The sequence below is a fragment of the Tachysurus vachellii genome, chromosome 19 (genome assembly GCF_030014155.1).
Source record: "Tachysurus vachellii isolate PV-2020 chromosome 19, HZAU_Pvac_v1, whole genome shotgun sequence".
Taxonomy (NCBI): Eukaryota; Metazoa; Chordata; class Actinopteri; order Siluriformes; family Bagridae; genus Tachysurus; species Tachysurus vachellii.
In genome coordinates this window covers 3,202,286-3,218,190 of record NC_083478.1, presented here as the reverse complement: position 1 = coordinate 3,218,190, position 15,905 = coordinate 3,202,286, and the positions used below count along the sequence as shown (strand labels likewise).

At 35.8% G+C, this 15,905-nt stretch overlaps 1 protein-coding gene across 1 annotated transcript in view; it reads right to left on the bottom strand.

Annotated features, from left to right (window-relative positions):
- The window catches only part of ngfa (nerve growth factor a (beta polypeptide)), a 35,571-nt gene extending 21,567 nt beyond the window's left edge, over positions 1–14,004 (bottom strand). Inside the window, exon 1 of the mRNA XM_060893935.1 lies at positions 13,678–14,004. The gene's annotated coding sequence lies outside the window, so the exon portion shown is untranslated. The remainder of the gene's footprint in view (positions 1–13,677) is intronic.
- Between the last annotated feature and the right edge of the window lie 1,901 nt (positions 14,005–15,905).

The window sequence follows — 15,905 nt, the reverse complement described above, 5'->3', positions numbered from 1 at the left end:
AAAGTTCTTGGGCATAAATTCCCTGGTTAAAAAAATCTCAGCTATATTTCCTTATCTGAACTTCCTGCAGGGGGGCACGGTGGCTTAGTGGTTAACACGTTCGCCTCACACCTCCAGGGTCGGGGTTCGATTCCCGCCTCCGCCTTGTGTGTGTGGAGTTTGCATGTTCTCCCCGTGCCTCGGGGGTTTCCTCCGGGTACTCCGGTTTCCTCCCCCGGTCCAAAGACATGCATGGTAGGTTAATCGGCATCTCTGGAAAATTGTCCGTAGTGTGTGAGTGCATGAGTGAATGAGAGCGTATGTGTGCCCTGCGATGGGTTGGCACTCCGTCCAGGGTGTATCCTGCCTTGATGCCCGATGACGCCTGAGATAGGTAGTTCGGATAAGCGGTAGAAAATGAATGAATGAATGAATGAATGAACTTCCTGCACTAAAGTTCCATGACTTTCTTAGTTCCTAATATCAAGCTCCTTGGCTCAATTTCTGAGGTGTAAATGACTGGGTTAAAACCTGTCAACTAAAGGTCCTGGCTTAGTTCTTGAGCTTAAGTTCCTTGGCTGAAATTCCTCAGCTGTAGTTTCCAATCTAAATTTCCTAGGCTTAAGTTCCTTAAGTTTCTAGAGTTTCTAGAGTCTGTAGTTTCGAGAGATATGAATTACTAGACTAGCTGAGTTACGTTTCTCGATTAAACTTCCTGGATTAAAACCCCTTGACTAAATTTCCTAAAATCACTATTTTTTGCTTATCCCCCAGTACATGTTACATGATCATGTTAGCGATCATTTGATCAAATTGAACCTCGAAAAATAACAGCAGAAGTAGCGGGGGAGTAAAAGACCTTGAGCATTACATGGGTGCATTTTCCAGATCGCTTTACAACCTTGACATTCAACCATGTACTCATGTCAGTCTAGTTGTTGTTCGGCTAAATGCCACTGCGCTTCACAACGATGAGTTTACCATCTTTCAGCACTCCTGCTCACATCTGCTTCTTTAATAACGACCTTCTGCTGTCTGCACACTCTGTATTTAAAAGTAAAAAATAATGGAGGTAATTTTTTTTCCAGCTCGTGTGTGATCAGGCATAAAGAAAAATACATCAATCGTATATAATGGTCTTATAAAACATAAGAAATGTTAGTAGCTACTAAATACTAGCAGCAGCAGTGATATTACAGCATGGTTTGCACAACACACAAACAAACACACACACACACACACACGATCTGCACTGACATAATTCCATCTGGCCCACACATGCTGCTATAAAATGTACATTAATCACAGTTTGTATAAGTAAAAGAAGTACTTGGAATTTTTTTGGTTGTTTCTGGTTGCCTGGTAATTTGTTTAATTTGACTTGTAATTTCTATAATTTAGAATCCATTTAGAAACTATTAGCAATATGAAGTTAACACATTCATAATATAAACAAATTTCAATTCTATGTGATTGTCTTACACAGATGATTCTTTGTCATTGAATTCGCACGTTAAAAATATTAATACATTTTGTTTCAGTAGTGAGCGTTCTTCTGTTACCCCACACACTTCTATTAATCCAAACACTTCTGCGAATCCACACACTTTTAGAAGATAAGATATATCTTTATTCATCCCACAGTAGGGAAATTTCTTATCAATCCACACACATCTGTTAATCCACAAACTTCGATTAATCCACACACTCCTGTTAATCCACACCGTCTTATAAATCCACACACTCTTATTAATCTACACACTTCTGTTAATCCACATACACTGATTAATCCACACACTACTATTAATCCACACACTTATTCGTCTAGACACTTATGTTAATCCACACACACCTGTTAATCTACACCCTTTTATTAATCCGCAACACTCTTATTAATCTACACACTACTTGTTAATCCACACACACTGATTAATCCACACACTCATTAATCCAATCACTTCTGTTAATCCATACACTCTTATTACTCCACAAACTTCTGTTAATCCATACACTATTATTAATCCACAAACTCATTAATCTACACACGTCTGTTAATCCACACACTCTTATTAATCCACACACTCATTAATCCACACACTTCTGTTAATCCACACACTCATTAATCCACACACTTCCATTAATCCACACACTCTTATTAATCTACACACTCTTTAGTCCACACAATTCTGTTACTCCACACCTTTCTATTAATCTGCATGTCTATTAATTCCCTCTTCTGTTACTCCACACACTCACTCCATATTACTCTTCTTACATCTGTTGCTCCTTCTCTTTTTACACACTTCTCTGTTACTCCGCACACGTCTGTTACTTTTTTCAAATAAAACAACAACAAAACAACAATAACAAAATAAGTGTCGGGTTAACACGTGTTAGTCATCTTCCAGCTTGTTAGGTGTCATGCAATAGTAGAGAACTAGCTAGTGGGTGGAAACAGGCTATAACCAATTTGTAAGGTAAATGGGATGAAACCAAACATAAACGGATATTTCCTCTGATGACAAACATGTCTTTTTTACTTTTCAGGTGCATTTCAGCTGCACAAACATTGCTACACACACACACACACACACACACAAACACACACACACACACACACACTTTAGTCCGTTAAAAAGAAAGTGTGTGTGCGTTTGTGTGTGTGTTCAAGTGCACTTCCAACACTGTTTGTGCAGCTGTAGCACACCTGTGCGATTAACTTTCAATCATCATGATAATCAGTGCTTACAGCAATGAAATGACTATAACCGCTAACAAAATATTATTATAATACTGAGGTACAGATATATTGCAAATTGTACATTGCCCTGTATATATATATATATATATATATATATATATATATATATATATATATATATATATATACACATAAAAAGCACAGTGGTGGTAGTTTACACCTCTGTGCTCAATAACACATACACACATTTTATATAAACAGGTCACAATCTGCTAGAAAAGGTTTCAGTGTTCCACAGGCCTCGGGGCCTTTTGGTAATCGCTTCTTAAATAAATAAGACGCTACTATAACAACACAGACACCCGCACACACACGCACACACAAACACAAACACACACATACGGCTGGGGGTGAGTCAGAGAGTGTAACAGGATTTTAAATGGATTAAAGACTTTGCAATCCATCATCAACTAATGGAAAAAATACAAACAATTTAGTATGCATGGATCTGTCTTACAATAATGCACCTTTATGTGGTGAAAGTATAAAATGTTCATGTTCCACATGCTTGAAATTGGAGATAAGTTCATCTTTTCTAATAATTGTAAGGAGGAAAATAAAACACGAATACGGATCACATAAAAAGTAAAAAAAAAGGTGAGTGGAAAAAGACAAGATATCATTATTCTGTAGTTTTCTATAAATTCATTATGTTGTCTTTAAATATAAAACTTATTATGCCTTGATCCAAATAAATCCAGATCCAGATAAAAGGTGCAAACAGGTTCTTTAGTGGTGCGCATCATGTCCTGTTTTTCATTCATTCATTCATTCATTCATTCATTTTCTAGCGCTTATCCGAACTACCTCGGGTCACGGGGAGCCTGTGCCTATCTCAGGCGTCATCGGGCATCAAGGCAGGATACACCCTGGACGGAGTGCCAACCCATCGCAGGGCACACACACACACTCAATCACACACTAGGGACAATTTTCCAGAGATGCCAATCAACCTACCATGCATGTCTTTGGACCGGGGGAGGAAACCGGAGTACCCGGAGGAAACCCCCGAGGCACGGGGAGAACATGCAAACTCCACACACACAAGGTGGAGGCGGGAATCGAACCCCCAACCCTGGAGGTGTGAGGCGAACGTGCTAACCACTAAGCCACTGTGCCCCCCCTTAACTTATTTTATTATATAAAAACAAATGTTTTAAATAACAGAATGATTTGATCAAATGCTTAAAATTTTTGCTACAAAGTAATTCCATATGTCTTTTCCTCTAAATCCTGTCCAAAATGAATCACTCAAGAACACGGTGTGTGTAATTTAACAAAAAAACGAGAAAAAATGAGACATAGCTGAATAACTCATCTAGATTCGCAAGTTTTATATGATTTAAAAAACAAACAAACTAATAAAAACCTGTGTGTGTCCAAACCAAGTGAACCAATCTGGAAGGTCATGTTTCAATCGCCTTTCTTTTATCTTTGTACTCACTTATAAATGTCCATGTATTATATCCTAATAAAGCCAGTGCTGCTTTACTGTAGTCCTGATACCATTTAAAGTCCATTTATGAATCAATATATGCAATTAGATGTTCACTTCCTGTAGGAAATACTGCGCTTGCAAATACCTGAAAGCGTTGGAGGGATGAAAGAAATAAATAAGTAAAGAAAGAAAGAAAGAAAGATATCGAATGAGATGGATTAGACGAGAGTTGCTCGCTTCAGTGTGCTGTTTCACTGAGGGGAAGTTGGAGCTAAGCAGCTGATTGGTCAGCTGCTGTAAAAAATATTATGATGTCATTATGGACAGGGATGTTTATCCTAGTTGTTAGGAAAGATTCTTGTTTTAATCTGAAATAAATAAATTGATGTAAACCTTGATGTAACGAATGTGACTGAGTCACAAAATCATGGGCAGTGAGAAAACACAGATGTATGGCCGTTAACTACATAAATAGTCTGAAAATAAGGATCTTATTTTTTATATTTCAGTTTATTAGAAATTAAAAGTCACACCAGATAGCTTCGCTTCTGTTAAAGATTAGAAAGAAATGCATTTTTTTTCTGTAAACACATCTACATCTACAACTCTATAATGCTAGCTTATTGCTAACTACAAATTTAGAGAAATATCTTAGAATTTATGTTCTGCTCAGACATAGGATAAATGTCAGGATACACAGTGACATGACATTTCGAATATTCTATCACGTGAACCACATCGTGTCAGTCAGTCTCGTGCTAAATCACATCATAGCATATGAGATTATCTTAGGATACCAAGAAAACTAGTAGAAAATGTTGTAACAAATAAGACAAGTAACACAAAAACTCTTGTCTTTGCTCTGATACAAACACACCTAAACGTAGCTAGCTCCTGTGGGGAAAAAAATTAGCTGAATACAATAGCGAAAAATTAAATGCTAACTCTTGAGTCACATACACTGCCTTCTACGTAATGTTGTGTCACACTTAGCTTAATAAATATGCAACATTTTCTGCTCGTTAGTGTCTGTATTTAAACAGAGTTTGTACAGCTCTTTAAGTGAGGTGAATTATTAGCTAACTGACTAAATGATGGCAAGTAATGCTGCCTGTTATGCTAGCTAGCTAAACTAGAAACCAGTGAAAGTTCTGGAAGACTGTAAAAAGGAATATGAAATGTAATGAAAACTTATTTTACCAGACAGACAGATAAAAGGTGCAAACAGGTTCTTTAGTGGTGCGCATCATGTCCTGTTTTTCATTCATTCATTCATTCATTCATTCATTTTCTAGCGCTTATCCGAACTACCTCGGGTCACGGGGAGCCTGTGCCTATCTCAGGCGTCATCGGGCATCAAGACAGGATACACCCTGGACGGAGTGCCAACCCATCGCAGGGCACACACACACACACTCTCATTCACTCACGCAAGCACACACTAGGGACAATTTTCCAGAGATGCCAATCAACCTACCATGCATGTCTTTGGATCGGGGGAGGAAACCGGATTACCCGGAGGAAACCCCCGAGGCACGGGGAGAACATGCAAACTCCTCACACACAAGCTGGAGGCGGGAATCGAACCCCCAACAATGGAGGTGTGAGGCGAGCGTGCTAACCACTAAGCCACCGTGCCCCCCATGTCCTGTTTTTGCCCATGTTAAATATTTAGGAAGCCTCCAGTTTGTTAGTCAGAAGGTGTTGAGTAATTTTCTATGAGGATTTTCTATGAAACAACTTGCTGATGTCTATAATTATTGACCTAAAATGAGGCATGTCATGGATATCACTGGTATTACTTTTTTGTTGTATTATGTATTTGACATGTAACTGTTGCCTTTTTTGGTGCTATTTCTCCTGTTGTAGATATTTGGAACTGATATTATCTCATATCTTTTTTCTTTGTTTCTTTGTTTCTTACGACTTTCTTAGCTAAGTGAAAAATAAATAAACTGTTGTGACAAAACTGCTAACTGACATTAATTCTAATCATGCTAATATTAATATGTTTCTTTAGTAACGACAATTACGTGACATTTTGTTGACAGATTCTCCACATAAATATATGAAATTTATATATGTGTAATTATGCGTTTAGCTGTATAACAGTACAAAACTACATAAATAGACTGAAAATTAGGATCTTAGTTAATATTTCAGTTTATTTACAAAAGTCATAAATTTTACCATCTCTTCCGTTTAAGAATGATTGCTAATGTTAGCGATAAACACAGCTAGCTAAATTTAAGAAGAAAATCCGCCACCATTTAAATCCAATAAATAACTTCAAAAAAGAGCGTGAGCACACAGAAATTAGAATATTGAATGTTTTCTCATCCATTACCTTTGTGATGTGGTGTTTTCAGTGCGGAGACATTTATTTAAGAATCATTAAAAGAGTCTCCATTGTCAACACTTTGTCTGATTAAATTCAAGTATGAGAAAATAAAACTAGACGGTTGTAGCTGCTTTAACAAAACAGAACTTCTAGAAGCTACCTAGTACCTCGTACGAAAAAGCTGTCCTTAAATTGATGAAGAATATAAGAGTTGTAACGTTGCTGTGGTATAAAAGAAATAAAACAGTTAGTGTGAATGAGTTTTGTTTAAAAATAATCAACTTTGAGGTTGAAACAATAATTCACTTTACATCCCAACAACTCATCGATGATTATTTTCCCATAACCCCATGACCTTGTTGTGTTTTATTATTAAATGTTAAATAATTGATGCGAAACGACAGTTGTTTATCTTCCCACTTGTCGACGTGAGGGTAAAATCACTAAACTAGGTGTGAAGTACAGTTTCTCGCCTCAATGAAGATGAAATAAATGTGACGCGTTTCTGCAGTGGAAGAATGGAGCCAAGGATTTTTGAACATGTAACAGCATTCGTTCAAACGCCCGTGCAGTGCGGGAAATCGTTGTGTGTTATACAAAAATGCACCTTTTATTTAACATTATTGATCCTTTTTATGCCTGTTTCTGTCACAATTATTCCCAAACTGTCGAGAAAAAGTAGTAGGGATATAAAACTGTTTTATTTAATCAGGCCAGTTAAATGGTGTACGTCTGTTTGTAATTATAAAACCAAACCAAAGCAGAATAAAAAAGAGGAAATGAACCTCATGAATACATTACAAAGGTACACACACTTCCAAGTACAGCAGGAAGTGTGAACGTGTGAAGTTGACTTTATTCTGTAGATTAATCACCACTACAGATGTTTTGGAAATTTCATGCACAAACTATTTCATGTGCCAAACTAAACAAACTAGATGACATGAAGCACAATCGTCTGATGCAGGAAAAAGTGAAATTGCCTTTTCAGGGGTTTTCAGAGTATGGAGTGAAACATTAGGTCAATTCTGTTTCTGTTCTGAGGTCTGTAAGGGGATGATGGCATCTACATATGGTAGTGATGGTGATTAATGGGAATACTGTAATAATGCATTTCTCTCTCTCTCTCTCGCTCATGTTGTGAGTAAACGTCTCCGACTCAGTAGATTCTCAGTGAAGTGAACTCTGACTCAGCTTGGAGGCAATCTCATCCTAAACACATGTCTGTGCTACAAACCACACACACACACACACACACACTCCAAAACCAGCACTAAATACACAAACTCACTACTGCAGCTTTTGTCGCCAAGAAATATCAGGAATTAACACAACAGTAATTTATATCTAATCTGCTATCCGCTTCCTTTCCAGTTTCGCTACATTAAATTATTAGCGCTTTTAAACCAAGAAGCAAAACCAAGCCATGGCTTGGCTAATATAATATAATATAATATAATATAATATAATATAATATAATATAATATAATATAATATAAAACATTTGTTCAGAAATGTTTGGAGAAATGTTTACACACTTATTGAAGTATTAGCATGCGGTCAGATGAGCATAACTTTTACTTTAACTTTTTTAAGTTTAACATTGGCTGAAATAACGACCAGAACCTTCCAGAAGATAAGTCACTAGAACTGTATGTGCTCATAAACACTTTTCTGTTTGATATTGTGTGGATGTTTGGAGATTAGCGCAGTATTTGCTTGCGCTCAGATGAAACATATCTCTTAAACTTTAGCTTAGCATAACTTTGGATGAATCAACCACCTGATATCCTGTAACAAACAATTATTACGCAAAGAGCAATAAAAACATTAGCCACAGCATCGCTAATCTGTACAGTAGATACAGTATTATTACTGAATGACGGACTGTTTAAACGTGAACTGGAAGCCGGGTGAATGAAGTGGACTGTAACTCCCCTGAGAGTGTGTGTGAGCATCCCAGCTGCTCTCATTAGGCCTCATTACGTCTCATTACACAGCGGCGTGCTACGCTGCATGAGCACATATCTACAGAGAGAGACCTTTAACTCAGGTTCAATGGGAAACCCGAGAAGCCTCATGAATAATAACAAAACACATCATTGTATAGGAGGAGAGGGCCACTGTCCATCTGTTTCCATACCTCAGATCACTGTTACCCTGTATACCGTTCTCCCTGCTTGCTTTTTTCTTCCCTAATTCAATTCATGAGGCTTTTTTAACATGACTATATATACATATATATATATATATATATATATATATATATATATATATATATATATATATATAATGCTACAGTATTACTAAAGTTGCCAAATAGTCCTTCTGTTCTTTCTTTCTTTCTTTCTTTCTTTCTTTCTTTCTTTCTTTCTTTTTTAATTTTTTTCCCCTATTTATTGTGTCCATAACATTAAAAAATTACTGGTACAGAATTCCATCCAAAAATGGCTTGAAATCATCAAATTGATATAAAATCTTTTTAACGTACTCTAATAGCTCTAATGTACTAAGGTGATATGAAGCGGTGTAAAAATATCCAAAGTTTTTGCTTTTCATCACAATAATTTTTAACAATACAACATTTTAACCCTTGGATGAAAAAAATATTAGTTAAAACCTCCATTAAAAACGTGGAGACAATATACGGTTTATTTTTGCAGTCATCGTCATGAGGATGGATTTAACCGATAATTTGGCTGTTTTTGCTACACAAACCTGGCAAGCCTGCACACAGCATCCTCTGTTAAAGGCTTTTGAATGTTAATCATTGACAGAATTGTCTCAATTTCTCAAATAAACACAACACGTCGTGTTTCTCTAGCGTTTCCAGTGTGTAACAGCTACAGCAGTGTTTATTCAGGGAAATTAGTTGAGTTACGCAACTGTTTAAGTTGATTTGAGTTGTACTGCGTTCAGATCCAACAAATTTCATCAGTACAAAATTTGGGTTAATTTTTGACAATAATTTATTACAATAATTTTTGACTCGTAGTTTCTTGGTCTGAATCAGAACTCCTTCTTTTCTTGTAGGTCCACGTGCACTATATATCACAGAACACATTATGGCGTGCTCATGGGGGATTATTGAATGCGTGTTTCTGGCGTGTTGAACTTATGGTAACACTGTTGCTAGGTAACGACAATAGAAAACGGTTAATGACTGGAGTTGGCTAGCTTGAATATTCTGATGTTATACTGTAGTAGATAGAAAAAAATCTAAAATGTTCTAAAACAAATATATTCATTCATTCATCTTCTACTGCTTATCCGAACTACCTCGGGTCACGGGGAGCCTGTGCCTATCTCAGGCGTCATCGGGCATCAAGGCAGGATACACCCTGGACGGAGTGCCAACCCATCGCAGGGCACACACACACACACTCATTCACACACTACGGACAATTTTCCAGAGATGCCAATCAACCTACCATGCATGTCTTTGAACCGGGGGAGGAAACCGGAGTACCCGGAGGAAACCCCGAGGCACGGGGAGAACATGCAAACTCCACACACACAAGGTGGAGGCGGGAATCGAACCCCCAACCCTGGAGGTGTGAGGCGAACGTGCTAAACACTAAGCCACCGTGCCCCCCCAAAACAAATATATTGAATTATAAAATTTCTATTAAAAGAAAAAAGAAAAGGAAAAGGTGCAGTGGTGGTTCAAGCCTCAGCACTGACAAGCTGCCACTGTTGGGCCCTTGAGCAAGGCTCTTAACCCTCTCTGCTCCAGTGGTGCTGTATCATGGCTGACCCTGTGCTCTGACCCCAGCCTTCAAAGTTGGGACATGTGGAGAAAGAATTTTACTGTGCTGTAATGTATATGTGAATAAATAAAGCTTTTTATTCCGTTGGACATAAAAAGAGTAAGAAGAGTCGTGTCATGACCTTTTGAACTCGACAAGCAGGTAAATTTTTATCGGATTGCCATAAAATTTATACTGAGGAGATTTGATATAGCGTGGAATAGGAGATAGAGGGCATTGTCAGCTGTTATTGGGACGAAATGGGATTTTTTCTACTCTATAAACCCCATACTAACTCCTGCTCACTTCCAGAGAAACCCCGTTATTCTTTACAGATGTTGGCTGTTAGTTGAGCAACATTTTATTTTCTCAGGCAACAAAACTATCAAAGCCAGCTTTTTTTTTTCCTCTCTCCACAGAACATCTTGATGATTATTTATTACATTTCAGATACGTACAGTAAGAGAGGCCGCTCAGGTTCTCAGGACTAAATCTTGTCGACAGAAATATAATTTGACAAGTTGTCTTTAAATTGAATAAATGCAGATCATGGTGGTCTCAGGCTAAGTGATCAAATCCAGACTCAAGTATACACACATTTGACTGTTTTGGTTTCTGTATATGATGTAAAGTGAATTTGCACTGAGATTTATCCTTTATAGTGAGCAGGAAGCGTAGTGCTTGTAGATATTCCTGTTTTTTGGCTGGAGTGGCATCTACAAATATTATTTAAAAATAAATAAATACATTGCGTTTAAAAAATAAATAATTCATAGATAAATATGTTTCATAAATATTTAATATAAAAAATATATATCTTTTTTGGTAGGGTACTTTGCTTTGAGGTAATTACTTAAATTTGACTAAAAAACATTGAGTAAACTTTTAAAAATGAAATGAATTAAATAATTTTTTTTCTTTGACCTTTCGTGTGTTAATCAGTATGCAGGCGTCTATAGTATATTAATATAAAATAAACTTTTTGACACATCTAACTTCTTCAAAAAGAATCCTTATTTATACAGTAAACCAATTTAACCTTATGTTATAAAATACGCCTATATAGATTTTCACCAGGAATTTCACAGAGTCTACACAGTGTGTATATTTTGCTTTCTGATATTTATCATGTGTAAAGTTAAAATAAAAATCGCATCATTATAAACAGATGTACTGTATGTTTAGGATGAAGTGTGAAGAGAACTTTGGCCTGTTTTGTTTTCTCAGGCAGCTTGACTGTGAAATCCAGACTGATGTACGGTGTTTAGGGACACTTCTGCTAAACTGTCATGTTGTATGATGCTAATTTATTACCTTTAACTTACATAAGACATCTGCTCAGTTTCTCAGGCTCTCAGGTCTACATAAATATCATCTGATAAATTGGATTGTTAATAAAACTAAACAAAAGCAGGTCTTGGTTTGCAGCTAATGTTTAGCTGAACGAAATGAAACGGTAGGGAAGAGTGTATTAAATCAGCGGAGATCTGAAGATTAGAAAGAAATCGACAGGTTTGAGGCAGAAAAGCGTACTAGGTGAGTTAAATGTAAAAAATGTAAATAGAAATAAAGTTTTTTTATCCTTTATCCTTTACAGATGTTGGCTGGAGTTTAGCAGTGTCTTGTAGAGACAGAAGACTCAGAAATAATTATAATAATAATAATAATAATAATAATAATAATAATAATAATAATAATAATAATAATAATAATAAATAAATAAAAATAATAATAGTAATAATAATAAGACATTTCTAAAGCTCTAGTATTTTGGTAACTTTTGAAAAAAAATATATAAAAAATGTTAAAAAAAAATATTGAAATAAAATTTCAGAGCATAAATATTCCAGCTATACACTTTGTTATTATTATTATTATTATTATTATTATTATTATTATTATTATTATTATTATTATTATTATCTGGATTTTTTTCTACCAGTTGTTTTCCACCCACCATTTACTAATAGCAAGAATTATTTATAGGTTTTCATTTCCTTTTTTCCTTTCCTTTTCCTTTTATTTCTTAATAATCTGATAAGCAGTAAACAATAAACATTCATCACATACATTTTTTTGTCTTTGGTGTTCTGTTAAATGTGTTTTTTTTTGTTTGTGTGTGTAATTCACTTAATATACACTTAATATATACTATTACTGTATGCAGCATTAAACACTTTTTTCCATTTTTCACTGATTCCTTTCACTGTTTATTCTTTTGTTTAGTTACTTGTACATTTTCATCGTCTAAATGAATTCTTTTATCCTTATTCCATTTCTATAAATGTCACAATTTCTATGTATTTTATTTTTATTATTTTCTTTTTTCAGTTACTGTTCCTATTTATGGAATAATTATTAAACTGTTTAATTTGCACATTATTTACTTCAGACTGTTGCACATTTTATGCCATGTGTTTAAGGTATAATATATATAACTATATTATTATTATTATTATTATTATTATTATTATTATTATTATTATTATTATTATTAAATTATTCAACCTTTGGCTAGTTTCCTGTCTCAAAGCCACCTCTAATGCGACCCTGTACTTGTGCCAAGGGTTACATTTGGTTATTAGATGATACAATGCCCACGGTGCTGATTTTGCCCTGGCTGCTTATCTGGTGTCATCCGGCTGACATGTTAACCCTCGACTCCGCCCAGCTCAAAAAGCTACGAGCGTGTAACATGTTCCATGTCTGCAAAAACGAGCCTCTCTGGTTGTGTAACATGATCAGCACGTATAGAAGCTAAACGAGTGAAAGACAGAAAAAGTGTGTGTGAGAGTTTGGGGGTGGGTTTTTTGGAAGGGGGCAGGGGGTAAGGGTTGGATTTGATGGTTGATGTTTCAGGGATCTCTCCCATGGGGATGGATGAAAAAGTGAAAAATGTTTGAGAATATCCAACTTTACCTTGCAGACCATCATTCCCCCCCCACACATACACACACACACACACACACACACACACACACACACACACACACACACACACTCTGAAGCACTTAAGTAGTGAAGGGAATTTGTCCCAGACCACAGTTTATTCTTGTTTAAGCTGTGGAATTTTATTCCAATTAGGTGAACAAACGGCACAGCTTTACACGCCTCCTTAACAACTCTAAACGCCACCATTTGCAATATAAATCAATCAACATGTCACACACACACACACACACACACACACACACACATAAACATGCTGTATGTAGCAATATTCTTACGATATTATTATATTATTTCCTTTCTCACATTTCAGGTCTTTCTGCTTCACGTACATAATGACAGACAGGTAGAGAAAGCAGCCAAAAAACACTGTCCAGGCACACACATGAACACACACGTACACACACACACACACATGCACAGAACCTCAGCGAGGAACAGATCAGCCGTGAGCCCTTACCTCAGATCTCTCAGACCTCTTCTCTTTTTCCTCTCATGCAACTTTTTAAAAAATCTAAAACAAGTCCCAAAGTTGATAATAGTCCAGCTTGATTATTTATAATTTTTTTAATACTTATTCTTTTTTATTCAAAAAATTCAGAATCCTCTTTTTTGCTGTGTGCTTCTTTGTTTCTTTGTTTCTTAGTTTCTTTCTTTCTTTCTTTCTTTCTTTCTTTCTTTCTTTCTCTTATAAATAATCTGATTATACAGGCTTAGCTCTCTGTCTCTTTAGGAAAACTGATGGCTGTGAAAGTTGCACTCGTACATTTCTCCTCTCTGAACTTGCACAGAGTGAGCCAGCAGGTCCTAATGCCTTCGCTTCTCCTCCTCCTCCCTTCTTCTCTTTTTCCCTCCCTCTGTTTCAGCTGCTCCTCCCCTCCACAGCTCATCATATCACATTGATTATACTCTGACAGAGTTTTATTTTGTTGCTCTATACACTTGACACCGGCAAACCCAGGCTTTTTTGTTCTTTTTATCTCAGTATGAGTAGCCTGAAGATGAGAGGATAAAAATCAAGACAGAAAGATGGATGTGTGTCTGAGGTCTGCTGTTTAAACTGCTTTTCCTCCTCACTTTTAGGGTCAAAAGTGATGTAAATGTAGATGCCTGAAGCACTAGATTCACTTCACTAGCACATGTTATATCACTTATGTTATAGCACATATTATGTCACTTATGTTATAGCACATATTATATCACTTATGTTATAGCACGTTATATCACTTATGTTATAGCACATATCACTTATGTTATAGCACATATTATATTACTTATGTTATAGCATGTTATATCACTTATGTTATAGCACATATTATATCACTTATGTTATAGCACGTTATATCACTTATGTTATAGCACATATTATATCACTTATGTTATAGCACATATTATATTACTTATGTTATAGCATGTTATATCACTTATGTTATAGCACATATTATATCACTTATGTTATAGCACATATTATATTACTTATGTTATAGCATGTTATATCACTTATATTATAGTGTGTTACAGCATGTTATATCACTTCATATCACTTATGTTACAGCAAGTCATATCACTTATGTTATAGCATGTATGTTATAGCACGTTATATCACGTTATAGAACATGTTACATCACTTGTGTTATAGCACATATTATATCACTTATGTTATTGAACATGTTATCACTTATGTTATAGAACATGTTATATCACTTATTCTATATAACATGTTATATCATGTGTGTTACAGCACGTTATATCGCTTATGTCACAGCACATGTTATATTGCTTATGTTATAGCACGTTATATCACGTGTGTTACAGCACATGTTATTTCACTTATGTTACAGCACGTTATATCACTTATGATATAACACGTTATATCACTTATGTTATAGCACGTTATATCACTTATGTTATAGCACGTTATATCATTTATGTCATAGCATACATATCACTTACATTATAAGCCGCTTCCTTCTTTCATAAATGTGAAAAAACACACACACACAAAGATAAACCACAACATGTAAACTCCTCTTTTTACCTCTAAAAGTGTCCCCTAAACCTATTATTTTTACAGTGCACTAACAATGAAGCCTCCTTCCATACATTTGTTCCCAGAAAACTTCATATAATTAAATACACATTTTATTTGATGTGTTATGTGGCACATCAGATGTTCTTTGTTATTACAGAAATGATTATGTATCTGAATCAGTGCATTCATATAACGCTGTGATTTGCAGCTAAAGCTAATGTCATCTTCTGACCAATCAGATTAGAGAATTCTACAGCGCTGTGGTAGGCAGCACTGAAGCTTTGAAACAGCAACAACAACAACAACAACAACAACAACAATAATAATATTTTTTGTAATTAAATATATTTGTAATTAAACATGTTTTTGCCTTAAATGCAACTAGGAGACAATGCCCGACAATGCCCCTGTGCACAAAGCACAAAGCTCCATGAAAACATGGTGTGTGAAGGTTGGAGTGGAAGAACTCAAGTGTCCTACACTGTTCCCTGACTCTGACTCAACCCCACTGAACACCTTTGGTATGAACTGGAACACTGATCGAACCCCAGACCTCCTCACTCTTACATCAGAACCTGGTCTCACTAATACTCTTGTAGCTGAATAAACACAAATTCAACTCAAAATTTTGTGTACTACTTTTTGTGTCCCAAAGC